The sequence below is a fragment of the Dermacentor andersoni genome, chromosome 10 (assembly GCF_023375885.2).
Source record: "Dermacentor andersoni chromosome 10, qqDerAnde1_hic_scaffold, whole genome shotgun sequence".
Taxonomy (NCBI): domain Eukaryota; kingdom Metazoa; phylum Arthropoda; class Arachnida; order Ixodida; family Ixodidae; genus Dermacentor; species Dermacentor andersoni.
In genome coordinates, this window is record NC_092823.1 from 3,411,134 (window position 1) to 3,424,741 (window position 13,608).

The following is a 13,608-nucleotide window of genomic DNA, read 5'->3' on the forward strand; positions in this document are numbered from 1 at the left end:
TTCACGGCTTGTCGTCACCGCAGGAAAATAACAAATGTGCCGTTCAGCTCATGATCGAGTGCTTCTCCAGTCCATGTTCTCCAAAATACGCGGATACAAAGTATTGCGCCAACCATCCACGTATGTGAATTTAATTCGCGCGTATACTGGTGAGCAACTGCGACGCCAGTACCAGGCATTTTGACGTGCCTCACGCTGCCGTGTAGGCGTTCTTTTCAAGTGCATTAGTTTAGAGTTTGGTTCAGTCCGCTGTGAGCTGTTGTCCAGCATTAGCAGCGGATCGCTAGCGTTTTGAAGCGCGTGCATTCCAGCATTTGGAGACTGCTTATGCCGATAGCCGCGTCAAATGCATTGGCACGCATGTTTAAATGACTAATGTGTCCACTTGTTACGCGTGCACTGCTCGTATCCTGTGGCAGTGCTCGTTCTAAAAGCTTCGAAGACCATCTACACTCATGCGTGTGTTCAATTTATATATGCACAGGATGGACTTGCCGGCTAGTTGGTTGAGCATTTTAGAAGAAACAGCGCAATACAAGGACGACGCAAAAACATGCCACACCACGAAGCGCTGGTGTGGTTGATGCTTTTTTTCGTCCTTGTGTTTGCGCTGTTTCTTCTTCCACGATACACGCACACCACAGGTACGCGAAAGTTTAGGAGCATAAGTGGTTAACTCTGTTTTCCCCGTTTTCTCTCAGTGTCAATGGCACAGCGCGTTGCCCGGAATTGTGCACGCTTACCCCCATATGCAGAAATGCATCATAACTTGAAGCCCATGCTTGACTTGATCTAAACGACGCAAGTCGTGAACGCACCAAAAGAAAGGCAGTGAGCGTCTTGGGGGACGTTCGCACCAGGCGTCGTTTATATCAAGTCAAGGATGAGCTTTGTATTAAGATACATTTCTGAATACGGGGGCTAGACATCTGCTTCTTCCAGAAAATGTCGAAGAAACGCCCGCCAAAACCAGGCACATTCGTAAACTTAACTAGGCAATACGAAGCTCCATAGAAAAAAAGAAGAGTGGTATTAAAAGCTTTCAGTATTTTTCTTTACTCCAAAATAGTTGCGCTCTCGTGGCTTCACTGTACAGAGATAGTGCAGCGTTAGCTAGAAAGCATGAATTTCGTAACTCCATGCCAAAATAAGCTTGTAAAATTATTTAGGTGCTAGAATCCAGGGTTTGTAGCGATCCTTGAAAATCCTTTATTTCTAAAATGCTATTTTCAAGGCATTGAAAACCCTTGAATTTTTAGAAGTACTGGAAAGTCCTTAAACTTTTGCACTTGGCTAGACTTAGCAGACATTGCCAAGCGCTTTTTTTCCCTTCTGTGACACTCTTTCGCATGTCACAGAAAATTGTCTCTAGAGGTAATAGAAGGAAAGCGACATCCTTAAAGTTGAAATTACAAAGGAGCTGCAGATACCAGTTTTATGCACATGGAACCGGCGACAAATGTGCTTGGAGGAGCAGAAGCAGGAAGCTCAACAGTTGAGGCATTCGAAGAGAAGCCGTGAAGAGTAAATTGAGAGCGACAGACACAATAAAAAGAAATTAGAAATGACTATTGCTTATTTGATGGTGAAAAAAGCTGAGGCAACAGATGACATCACATACACTGTCAAACCAAACAGTATTCAAAAACTGCAAATGTTGCAGGTCCAAGTAGTTAATTGTGCTATTGCAGAAAAACTTTGAGCGCTTTCTTGAAATGCTTCCTTGTGTGCGTTTAGTGGTGGGCGGTGAAAGGCAAATTAGCAGTCTTTCAAATGTTTGAAATCACTGAAATGCGATTTGTTTTGTTTTCTTTTGTTTGCATTAAAGTTAATGGTGTTCTTGAACAAGTTATTGCCTGTCCAAACTACTACACACATTGCACGAGGTCCTTAAAGTTACTGTGTCGGGGCCTCGAAAGTCCTTGAAAACCATCGAATTTTTTTCTTCAATATTGCTACGAACCCAGTAGAACAACTGTCATGGAGTAAAAACCTTGGCTGAACAGGGGCTTATACGCAGAGCACAGGAAGACTAGAAATGCAGTAGTAGGCATGGAGGGCCCTGAAAAAAATGTGCCACATCCGCTCGTCTGCCTTATGTTTCTGCACCGACTGTCGCATTTTTAATAGAAGTGCACTTTCTGTTCTACTCCAATAAACGCAACATTACGAACTCCAGTGTGGGGCAGTCCTTCAGCCAGTGCAGAACTTTTTCTGTACATCCGAGTCAGCTCTGTCATTTTTCCAGCATTGTAGTACAAGGTTTGTTAAACTGGTTTAGCAGAATATGAGCAGTATACTCTTAAATTAGCTGTTTATTTGTATGCACAAGTTCAGGTCCTCAGTTTGGTTGCATGACAAATTGCCATACCTCAATAGATACAAGAAACAATTTTATTACAGTTTAATAAAATCCAAACAGTAATAATCACAACAATATAATGACATACATTTCTTTGGTACGTATACAGCCAATGTCTTGGCAGTGTATAAATTCAACTATACACCGCAAGTACTGTGTCCTGACCACTATTATTCACATGTGTAAAACCATCACAGCAATTCAACAAATATCACAGTAATTAGTGACATACACTTTGTAACTGCTTTACATGAGCATAATGTATACAAATGGTCCCTGTGTACCTACACATGACTAGTGCCACCCGAGTACTATTACTCACAGGCGTAAAACCAACAAAGCAGTTCTTTAAAAAATATCACAGCGCTTAGTGACGTACATGCTGTAACTCCCTTGTAGAAACCTAATACAAACACGTGAGGACACAGAAAGCTAGCAGTGGGCATACATGGGAATACCACCGCCTCAATACTAATTCACAAGTGTAAAACCAACCAAGCAGTTCTTTAAAGAATATCACAATGCTTAGTGACATACATTTTCTAACTAGCTTATATAAGCTTTATACAAACATGAGAACATACACAAAGCTAGCGGTGCACCCGCGTAGAAGTGCGGCCATCTGAACACGATTATTTGCAAGTGTAAGCTCAACAGAACAGTTCGTTATAGTGACCCACATTTTGTAACTGCCTTATACAAGCTTGATGCAAGCAGAAGAATGCAGAAAAATATAAATTAAAAACTTGCTCTATGCATACACAAACAGATCAACACAAATGGTAAACACCGCTTTGAAGACAAATGTGACTGTGGCAAAGCGCAGTGCTGTGCCGGTTGAAATCGCCACCCACAAAAGTATTGAGCAATGCTTAAACCACAGGCAATAAAGTGCTGAAAGACTGCGTCTCTAACGTAACTATTTTAATTCAAATTTGCTGAATATAGGGCTCGCTTGCAGATAAGGCATCTGATCCAACTGACCTGATTTTACACCTGCTACATGCAAAAAATGCACTCAGATATAACTGGTAATAATAATTATAAAAGGCATTTAAAAACTTGATAGTATGATGAAGATGCATGACTAGAAAAGTTCTGTCCCCCTCGTACTTGTTAAAAAGGTGTAAGTACGACACATGTTCTTTTTTTCCTCAATTTTTGCATTAATGGACAGCCGGGAACCTCGAACCGACACAAAAAAAAAGATACTGCTATGTTAATAGTGTTATGAATAATTTTTTGTGAAAGCTTTTTTACAGACAAGTTGCAGTCTCGTTTCTGGAGGTTGAGCTGTATCTTGCAAAATAACTTGAAAAGTGGTCACATGGGAGCATGACACTATATCATAATGTTAGTTTCAGTTGACTCTCTTGCCCTACAAGTCGCTGCTCACTGTGGCCAGTGATGCAACAGCAGTGTCTGTGTGATTTTCATCACACTTCTGTCCTATGCCATTCTTACCAGAGTTGGCGGCACATAGATACCCAAATTTCGATAGTGTTGCTTTCTCAGGTGGTTGCTTCTGATTTGCTCAATATCAGTTGGCACTTCAGCTGCATCAAACTTCTTTTTTACCTCTTCAACAACAACATCAACAACAATCTTATTACACCTGTGTTGTCCTTCTAGTTGCCTACAAAGACCAGTCAATCTAGCAACAACACTGACAGTCTCTACTATCTTGTAATGGGGGAGAGGTGTGTCCCACCATGTGTTCAACATTGTTGTCACTATGTGGGCTGGCTGGGGAGGCAACAACTGTAATATGTTTGCATTTGCATATATTAAAGTGATGCTTGTACTGTGTTATAACACCTAACTTAGTCTTGCACTTGCTGCACAATAACACTGGCTCACTGTCGTGGTGAAAAGCTTTTGTATGTTGAGCAAATGAGTTGTATCCACTACAAAAAAAGTCAGTGATAGCACACATGTTGCTCTACCAGGCCTGGTGTGGTTCCTTCTGACACTGCTGCTGATGCTGACGCGCTGCTGCTTGCCTCGTACACTGTTGCAGCTGCAGTAGACATGGCAGTCTCTGTATCTATTGCTGCCGTGTCATCTGTCATGGTAACTTCCAAGTGGTATCGGGCTCACTTCTGCAACAGAGATGTTGTTTGCCCCTTGAGGGCTCTCATGATCAGGGCCAATAATTTCGTAGGCATTGTCTCCTGCATCGAAGAACCAATAAGAACAGCATGAATTAATAAATATAGCTCTAAAAAGTACGGACATCAAGACTTAACCACAAGCTTTGCACATAAGTGACCGGGCTTAAAGAATAATACTTGCAGGAGGAGTTACACAATTGTTTGTGTATATTACAGTAAAGCCTCATCAGAAGATATTCAAGAGGCACGGGAAACATGTCTCTCGAAACCAAAAATTTTGAGACACTGAGGAGCCCGACTAGATCACTTTATTATGCATCATCACTAAAGTATGTTTTGATATATCTGAAGGAATAAATGCTCAGGGTGGCTTAAAGGGCCCCTAAACCACTTCTCGACATTTTTTGAACATTTCAAGTAAACACGCGTATCAAAATCAGAATGCCGTCACGATCGACGAAGCCAAATGCCAGAGTGCGTAGCACTGCCGGAGCACCACAATATGAAGACAATGACCCCGTGCGCCTCTCTGGACCTATCCTGCACCCCCCAGCTTGTCCTGACGTCACCAGGCTGTCTCTGATGATGTCACCAGTTTCCGGTGCTGTCGATTGGTCGAACGAAAGTGTACGACTGCCGGCAAGGCCTGCAAGCAAATACACACACTCCTTCTTCCTCGTCGCGTTGCGCGCGATGCCATTGTGGGCAGCCAATGGGGGCAAAGAACAGAAACGCCAACAGAAGGGTCTCCCTATGAGGCTCTTCAACACGAGTCACCATACAGTTCCGTTGTATTAGCGCCACCCCTCGCAGGACGACGGGCCAGCGCGGCAGCAACAGAGCTCGTTGGTGTTGGCCTGTCCCGTAACATTTGGAGGTGTACTAGGCAAGGAAAAGACGATACTGTCCATATGGCGTGTACCAGATGAAAGAGTAAAATGAGTGGGGACTACTTTTCGATAATCAAACACACGTAGCTCCACTATTACTGCACCGTTTCGAAAAATTCTCGTGGCTACCTGTTCATTGCCTTATTGTGTAGAACTGCAACACCGCAACTAAATTTCAACCTCGGTGGTTTAGGAGCAGTGGCGTAGCAACAGGGGGGGCCGGGGGGCCGTGGGCCCCGGGTGCAAGGGGCCAGCGGGGGGGGGCGGGGGGGTGTCATACGCCTGAAGACGTCCCTCTTTCCGCCGGCTTGACTGGGCGCAAATGGCAAAGAATGCTCCGGTATCCAGTAGCCCGAGCTAACGTACCCGATGCGTTGCGCCGAAGAATTGTCGGCTGCAGGTCTATTAACACCCCACGAAATAATTGCACGAATGTGCGGGCCAAAAAATCTAATTCGCAAAATGGTCGCTAAACTATTCGCCTTAGCGGAACGTTTCATGTCCATGCTGGGAGCAGGAGTCGCTAAACATACAGTGAGGCATAGTAGGGCGTTAATGCTCTTCGGTCCCTTCCGTTCAGAACGCACAGCGAAGACGAACAAAGACAGTAGCAAGTGGGCGTTCAACGAGCGCGCCCGGCGCTCGTGTTTAAGGTGAAGCGTTCGTTGAGAGCGACGTTGCATAAGTGCGGCCGTCAAAAGTCGCGAATGGGATTCTCTGGATCGTCTTCAGACTCGGTGCGGCCGAAGAGGTTGGCCGCATGTGACTCGACAGGCTGTAGTCGCGGGCGCCGCGATGTTCAGCTCGCTTTTACTTCCCCTCTCCCGCTCGCTCCGAGAAGCCGCTGCGAAACCTGCCGTTATGTTTCACGCTTTCCTTCCTCGAACGTTTAAGAAAACTGTTGTGTTGTGTGACTTCATGTCACAAGTAGAGAGTCTGTGTCAGTTGCACAGAATTTTACAAAAAAAAAAAACGTGAATTTTCTAAGGATATTTACCGATATTCTATGAAGTTATGTGTCTTTGTGATTACTAGGAATTCGGTAGCGTGAAAAGTATGGCAGATAAGTAATAACCATATCCTTAATAATCCATTAATTAGCACTTATAGAGGAGGCACTTCAATTCCAGAATTGAGGACTCAAAGTCAGATAATTAACTCAACAAAAGCTTCTTAAACAAAATCGTTTTGGGTGCTACAACCTACAGTACCGTGGCACTGCAGGCGGCGCCCAGTATGGCAGTAGCGAAAGAAATATGAAATAGTGGACCAGTGAGGTTGATCCATCAACCCTCTCCATTGCTAGTGCAGACCAACAGGTTTCGCTTGCACGGGCTTCATTGCGGTCTTTTTTTTTCCTTTTTTTTTTAATGGTGACGCCAAGAATCGACGCGAAGCGTGCTCTATACTGTTCCCAATCTTTTGGTGGTACCGCAGCTCGGATAATCACGTTTGTCCGTATAGCAACAAATAAAAACAAGGCTTTATTGAGCAGAATGAAGAGAACTCGTAATTGTCATAACATTGGCGCCCGCGCAGCAGGGAGGCAGGTGGCGTTTTCCGTTTTTCTAATATGGTGGGCAGATTAGCGTCACTCAGACACAATTTAATTTTCGTTTTCGTTCAGGGCTACCCACAGCCAAAATACTGCGGGCCATAGTACCTACGACGATTTTTGTGAAGTTGTTGTTGGGCAAGATATGAATGTCGGCCTTCAATTTCGCAAATGAAATGTTGCCGCTAAAATTGGTAGTTAAAACATGGTTAAAACTTTGTAATTTTTTTTTTTACTTGTGACGTGACCCGTATTTTCTACGATGCCGCATTTGTATTGGTTGCCAAGCCTTACAGTTTGACAAGATGTGCACATGCGCTTATCACAAGTTATCAGTGCAGCACCCTCTGTTATTTGGCGCAGAAAAAAACAGCGTGTACTGGCCTCGAGCTGCACCACTGGAAAATCTGGCGCCACCGTCGGCGTGACGTGCTATTATGGATCACGTGGACATAGCGGCCGCGTCGGCTGCTTCGGGAGCGCCGAAGCGGGCGGAAAACGAGAGTTTAAGTTCCCTCGTACGCTGCGGTCCTCATTTAGTGGCGAGATTTTCCCGCTTCGAGTGTCTCCTTTACAACGCTTGAAAGCACTACAATAGGCAGTGGCTGCCTTTGAAGGCACGCAACATGGTAAGCTACTGCTCGGTGCCGCAGTTCCAAACGTACGCAACGGAGCCCGGTGTCAGCTTTATTCACAAGTAGCCACGGGACAAGAAGCTGCGTGAACCTTGGCTCGCGAAACTTAGAACCGGAAAACAGTCATCTGCTACAACTCGGGTATGCAGCAAGCACAGACGCGAGGAAGATTTCTGCTACGGCGCCGGGTCTGCGATGTTCGGAAAACGCGCACTGAGAGGCTCGCCCGAGTCCGCTGCCCGACTATAATGTCATGACGGTTGGGTCTACGAACTTGTCGATGCTATAGATACTTGCAAGTTCACTGGAGGGGAAAGGGAGTGGTAAGAAGCACATTAAAAAAGAAGCATGGCATATGGTCATGTTTTTGTTATGAATTAATGCACTGGATTACAAAAAAAGAAGCAGCGGGAAATCGCACCCTGAGAACACTGATAAACATATAGTGCGACGCAACTCGAGAAATAATATTGAAACGTCCAAGAATTTAGAAAACAAAAAAGATTGAATCGTCGCGACGGCACATCACAGTCCCCGTAGGCGTCGAAGTCTCTACAATGAATATTTTTGAACAGCTCTGATAGCGCCCACGCAACAATGGTTGCTTGTACACTGTCAAATGCTCATATTCTGCGGCCTAAAGCTCATGGCAAGATGCGAAAACGCGCACGCAGCGAAAGCGAAACAGTACGCGGACGAGCATGCAGACGCGCAGTCGGTCGCTGCGAAGCTGTGTGATCGCTGCATTGAGGTTTCGTTTATTACGCTCCATTTAGTTATACAAACACTATAAGAACATATTTCACATAGTTTGCTCTCAGCGTTTGCCTATCTTTCACGCAAGAAGACGGTTCGGGAGACTACATCGCGGCGACCGTGCACAGTGGCGTTCACTGTACGTATTCGGTAAAAAGATAGCGTCTGTAAACGATTATGTGCTTTCAGTTTGCTCAAGATTATTATTTAGACAGTAAAAAACTTCTCTCGTTTCAAAAGTATTTACAAAAATGTCCGGGAGAGCTCCCGCGTGGCGTTTTCAGTGAGCGCTGACAGCAAACCCTATGAGGAGCGCGCCGCGTGATCCCTAATACTACGCCAGCGAGGCGCTTCCGATAGATGGCGACTCCGTAACTCCTCGCCGCCAATACCTACTGCATTCGCGATCTCTGGGAAAGAAAGCGAAGGAGAGGGGGACCCGGGGGACGTGCGCGGTATCCAAAGCGGCTGTACTGGTGCTGAAACCAGGAAACTGTCGATATCCTCGCCTTCCTCGACTACACCCGGGGGGGGGGGGGGGGTGACAGAAGACCTATGGGCCCCGGGTGCCAGATGACCTAGCTACGCCACTGTTTAGGGGCCCTTTATAGAAGACATTCACAGCTTTTTAGTGACTGTAGATTGTGTTAGCTTCCTTCCCAACTTCGGAATTTAAACACTTCACTTTGCAAGCCTTGTTGCTCGCTGTACCTTTGAGGTGCTCTTAGACGCTCGTCAGCTTCAACTGCCGACACTTTCTGCCCTGCACTGTCCTCGTTACCCTCCTTTTCTGGTTCATGCTAAAAGAGACATGCGCGATTGACTTGTGTAAGGATTGCGTGATCTTTACGCCCTTCGGAGCACACAAGGTGCACAAAGTGAATGTGTCTGGGTTGTGTCCCTTCGAAGTAATGAATACTTAAAAAGTCACCCTTAGTAACAAAGGTGTCTCTTGTATACAGTATTGTTAACGTGGCAAACATCGGAAAACCAACCAAACCATTTTCAGATGTCTCTTACAACCAAGTGCACCTTGTAATGAGATTCTACTGTACTGAATATTTTTCAACTATGGATCATCTGCATGCACATATAGTCACAAATACATGTTGTGTGGAATGGCGAATCGGGAAACAGTTCGTACTCTTACTTTTTGTCGCTAACATAAGCAGCTGATAACAATATGATAAAAAAGCAGGCAATGAGGCTAGAATGGAACATAATCCTTCAGCTCTAAACAGTTTTTTGGGCCCACATCATTCCCTCATATGACATAAGGAAACAACTTGATTGCAGTAATGGCTGCATGTGATCTGAGTTGATTGAAACAAACTATACGTAAGGTTGTCCTGTATGTAATTTTATCAGAGTGCTTTTTAGATGTCCTGCTGGTGATCCTGGCTGCGCGATGCTTCTCATGCTTTTTGGCACGATTCCTTTTTTTCCACTCCACTTTTTTTTTCAGATTTTCTCCCCTTTCCCTTCCCCCTTGTGTAATATAGCACACTTGAAGTATCAAATCTGTTGAACTAACGTGTGTATCAAACCTGTTAACATGTGTGCTTCTCTGTGGTCTGTGTTGTATTTTTGCGCTGCACAATTCAATTCAAGATGAAAGATGGAACGTCCCTGCCTTTAGTTTAATTGTGTGTGTGTGCGTGTATGTGTGTGTGTGTGTGTGTGTGTGTGTGCGTGTGTGTGTGTGTGTGTGTGTGTGTGTGTGTGTGTGTGTGTGTGTGTGTGTGTGTGTGTGTGTGTGTGTGTGTGTGTGTGTGTGTGTGTGTGTGTGTGTGTGTGTGTCTCATGTTTTGAAATATATGTACATTCAGGAGTGCCTGCATGCCCTTCTCTCCTGCTCCAGTGACGAAAAGGAGAGCCTATTTATGTACCATAGTAAAAAATTCAAAGGTTTTCGCTGTGCCCATTACATCCCTTATCATATGGATCTGTCACAATACAGAGTAGCAGTGGTCCATAATACTAGCCCATCCCAACATAATTATAAATTAACACATACCGACATGCTGCGAAACAGCTGTTGCAAAGCCGCTGGTGAAGGCAATTTCCGCAGCACTGCAGTGGTACAGCCGAGTTCCACCTGTATAGTGACAAATCCATATGCGCGTTAGCAACTCAGTAGTTGCTGATGGTTTCATAAGCTTTACACTACACAATAAAGTAATCTAGACAACTTTGTTGGAACAAATGCACATAATTAGGACACCACTTACACTAACACGATTAATTGCCCCCAATCTCTCACTCACTAAGGGATAATACTACTGAAACATCGGTGGAGAGCTCAGATTAACACAGCCCATAAAGGACAAGCGTTCTTTGAGGAAAACAGCTATAACAGCGGTTAGTTTTCTTGATCATTTTATGTGGTAGCTTTGATTTAAATGTCATGCAGTACTATAAAATACGAAGTGCTGCATTTCTAGCACCAGAAGGCGTCGTCAGGCTCATGGTACAACAGATTTTTCCACTGTTTGTCAGTGAGCCGACACATACAAAGAAAACCGAATTCACACATTCATATACAGTGTCAAGTGCACTTCTCCTTCTGAAAACGCAGCCACCAGTTCCAATGTTGCTGAAAGGAAAGGTTATATAAAGTGCCAGACTGCATGGAACTGCCACTTATGACTGTAAATGTATGGTCTGCTGATTGCAGAGGTAGTCACATGCTATTTCTAGTCTCTTTTAGAAGCATTACTAAAGAATAAATTAAAATCTATTCATAAGTCACGAATTTCGTGCATCCACAGTTTGGCTAGATAACCTGTGAGAAAAAGACATGTTTACCTGGAATAGCAACCTTTTTTCCTGCTGCGAAACTTTCCTTCGAATTAATGAAATAACTTTACAGCGTCATAATGCGTTTCTCGCAACTACTTGCCGGCAGTGGCGAGTTAGTGTTTATATCCAACTCATTGGGCGACAATACTGCCAAACACAAATGCTTCACGAACACGAGAACACGTCCCTCGCAGAGAATAGCAACCATATATGCCTCTGTGAGACATGATCGCACCTTTCTGGTCAAAATGTACATTAGAACGACATCACCATCTCATTAAAAAAAAGCCTCCGTACAAGGCAGCCGCCAACTGCATAATGTGAAATTGCAACTGTTGTCCACTTACTGGTGGCCTGTGTTTGAGTCACTTTTGGCAGTTGACTGGGTGCTGAGAAATGCACGTCCTGGGTTGTCCCTGCAAAACATACAGGGTTATGTCAAATGTGGAAAATATATATATGCCGGCATTTCATCAGTCGCAAAACAAACGAGTAAACTAATAAACAACTGTAATGTAAACAGAGTACACATCATAAGATAGGCTGTCAACTGCTAATGCATTACGCAAAAAACCTAATGCATAGGAAAGACTATATGTATACACACGAAGCTGACACACAATTTAATTCGCTCTAGGTTTTTCCGTGCAGTATATTCAAATTATTATGTCTCGTGGTTAGAGCAAAATTAGTGTAAATTACGAACTAAATTATCTACCCTGGAAACTTTTCTTTAATATGCACCTGTGCGCGCTTCGAACGAGTAGCGTTGTAAAATTTACGTACATGGCATTTAACATAGTTACTGAACACGGATTTCCTTTGCCCTGTGTCGTGTACAGTGAGCTACATATATCTGCCCCCCCCCCCCTTTTTTTGTACTAGCCATACTGCGTGCCACTCCACCTATACGCACGTCAATAAACCTCACGACACAGAAATAAAATAAGCGCCAATCAACCATGCCTGCATGTTGTAGTTGGCCTAACCTAACCAAGCATGGGCTGTTGCTTTTTATAGTAAACACAGGCACCGTGCTCATTGCAAGTATGTATCATGTCGCTAAGCAAATATGCAATTTCATTGTACCACTATTTTTTTATCACATGGATATATCTGTTGAGAGGCAAGACAAAAAGCAGTCACTTCTCAGAACTAATCAGCTTTCTTAAAACACATTTTTAACTTTTCAATGACACTTGCTGTAATGTGTTTGTCTCCAGAGAGCATACTTGATTTGACTTTCCAATCAGAGACATTACATAAATATACCATGTTAAGATGACTGCCTGGAGCACGTGAGAATTTTCATCTTCGTGTAACATACTGTATCTTGATTTTGTTGACATTTGGTCAAATGGTACACCCAATATACCCACATACTAGTTTTCTTGTCCAAATAACATGCCAATGTATTTTGATTTTTTGGCATTGGCTCCTCTGCACTACGTGAAGTCGCGCTGCACTGGCTCTTTCACATCCTCGTGTCCTTGCAGCTGCCTTCTTGCGTTATATAAAGCGGATGCCTGAAAAATATCGTATGCAAAAGTCAACACAAGGGCATGGTGCAAAACAACATCAAGACAGTCAAGGCCATGGCAATAAAAAAGTCTTAGCTCTCAGTCTTCCTAGTGAAATGCATGCAAAACATCCAAATGACTGCAACAGTCAACTGCTAAACTAACTTCAATTTTTAGATTTAAGCAAAAAACAAATATACCACAGTTCATCCTTGTTTTTCATGAATGTTAGAATACTCCTCCTAATGAATAGAATATTAGTCATTTTCAGACGTCATAGGTCTGTCATGAGTCTGGTGTATCGCAAACACCACTTGTGACACATCCTAAGCACGTGCCCAGTGTGCCCCCCCCCCCCGCACCATCCCTGGTTGTGCCACTGCTGAAGCCATAATTTGAGGATTATAGCTGCAAACATGATGCTCAGTAGGGATGAAAATATTGTCCTTCAGCTCAATGGATATATGGATGTGCCTATAAAAAAGGGCAACAAGGCTTGTTATGGCAAGCTTACCCACATTTCAATACTAACAAGTTCACTGCGGCCTGCATCTAAGCTTACTAAAAGGTATGAACTTATTTTCATGCATGAAGTGCGCAGTGGAGTTCATTTTTGACAGACCAGACTACTGCTGCAGTTTGAAATCTAGCATTTTAGATTCTTGTAGGCATGTAAAAGTTGCAGTTAAACCGCAGTTATTAGTTTATTACACCAACCTATTGTTCTGTGTACGACAGACTGGTAACACGGAATTAAAGCAACATTTTATTTTGATATTTTATTTCTCTACTAAAAATATTCAAGCGATAAACACATCTTGATCTGCCATGCTATAGCAAAATGCACACATTACGCTTGTAACCCCCAGAGGAAGGCTGATTTAGCTGTTCATATGACATAACTGTGACACGCCAACTCATATTAGCAAATGCACAGGCATGCCCAAAACAATAAGCGTATGCAAAGCGCCCCT

General features: G+C 43.8%; 1 long non-coding RNA gene across 1 annotated transcript; it reads right to left on the reverse strand.

Moving 5' to 3' along the window:
• Nucleotides 1-2,372: 2,372 nt before the first annotated feature.
• Nucleotides 2,373-13,010, reverse strand: LOC140213785 (uncharacterized). The gene is made up of 3 exons (XR_011890734.1): nt 11,462-13,010; nt 10,330-10,410; nt 2,373-4,536 (listed from the first exon to the last, which is right to left on the reverse strand). It is a non-coding gene; the product is annotated as an uncharacterized lncRNA (long non-coding RNA).
• Nucleotides 13,011-13,608: the final 598 nt, after the last annotated feature.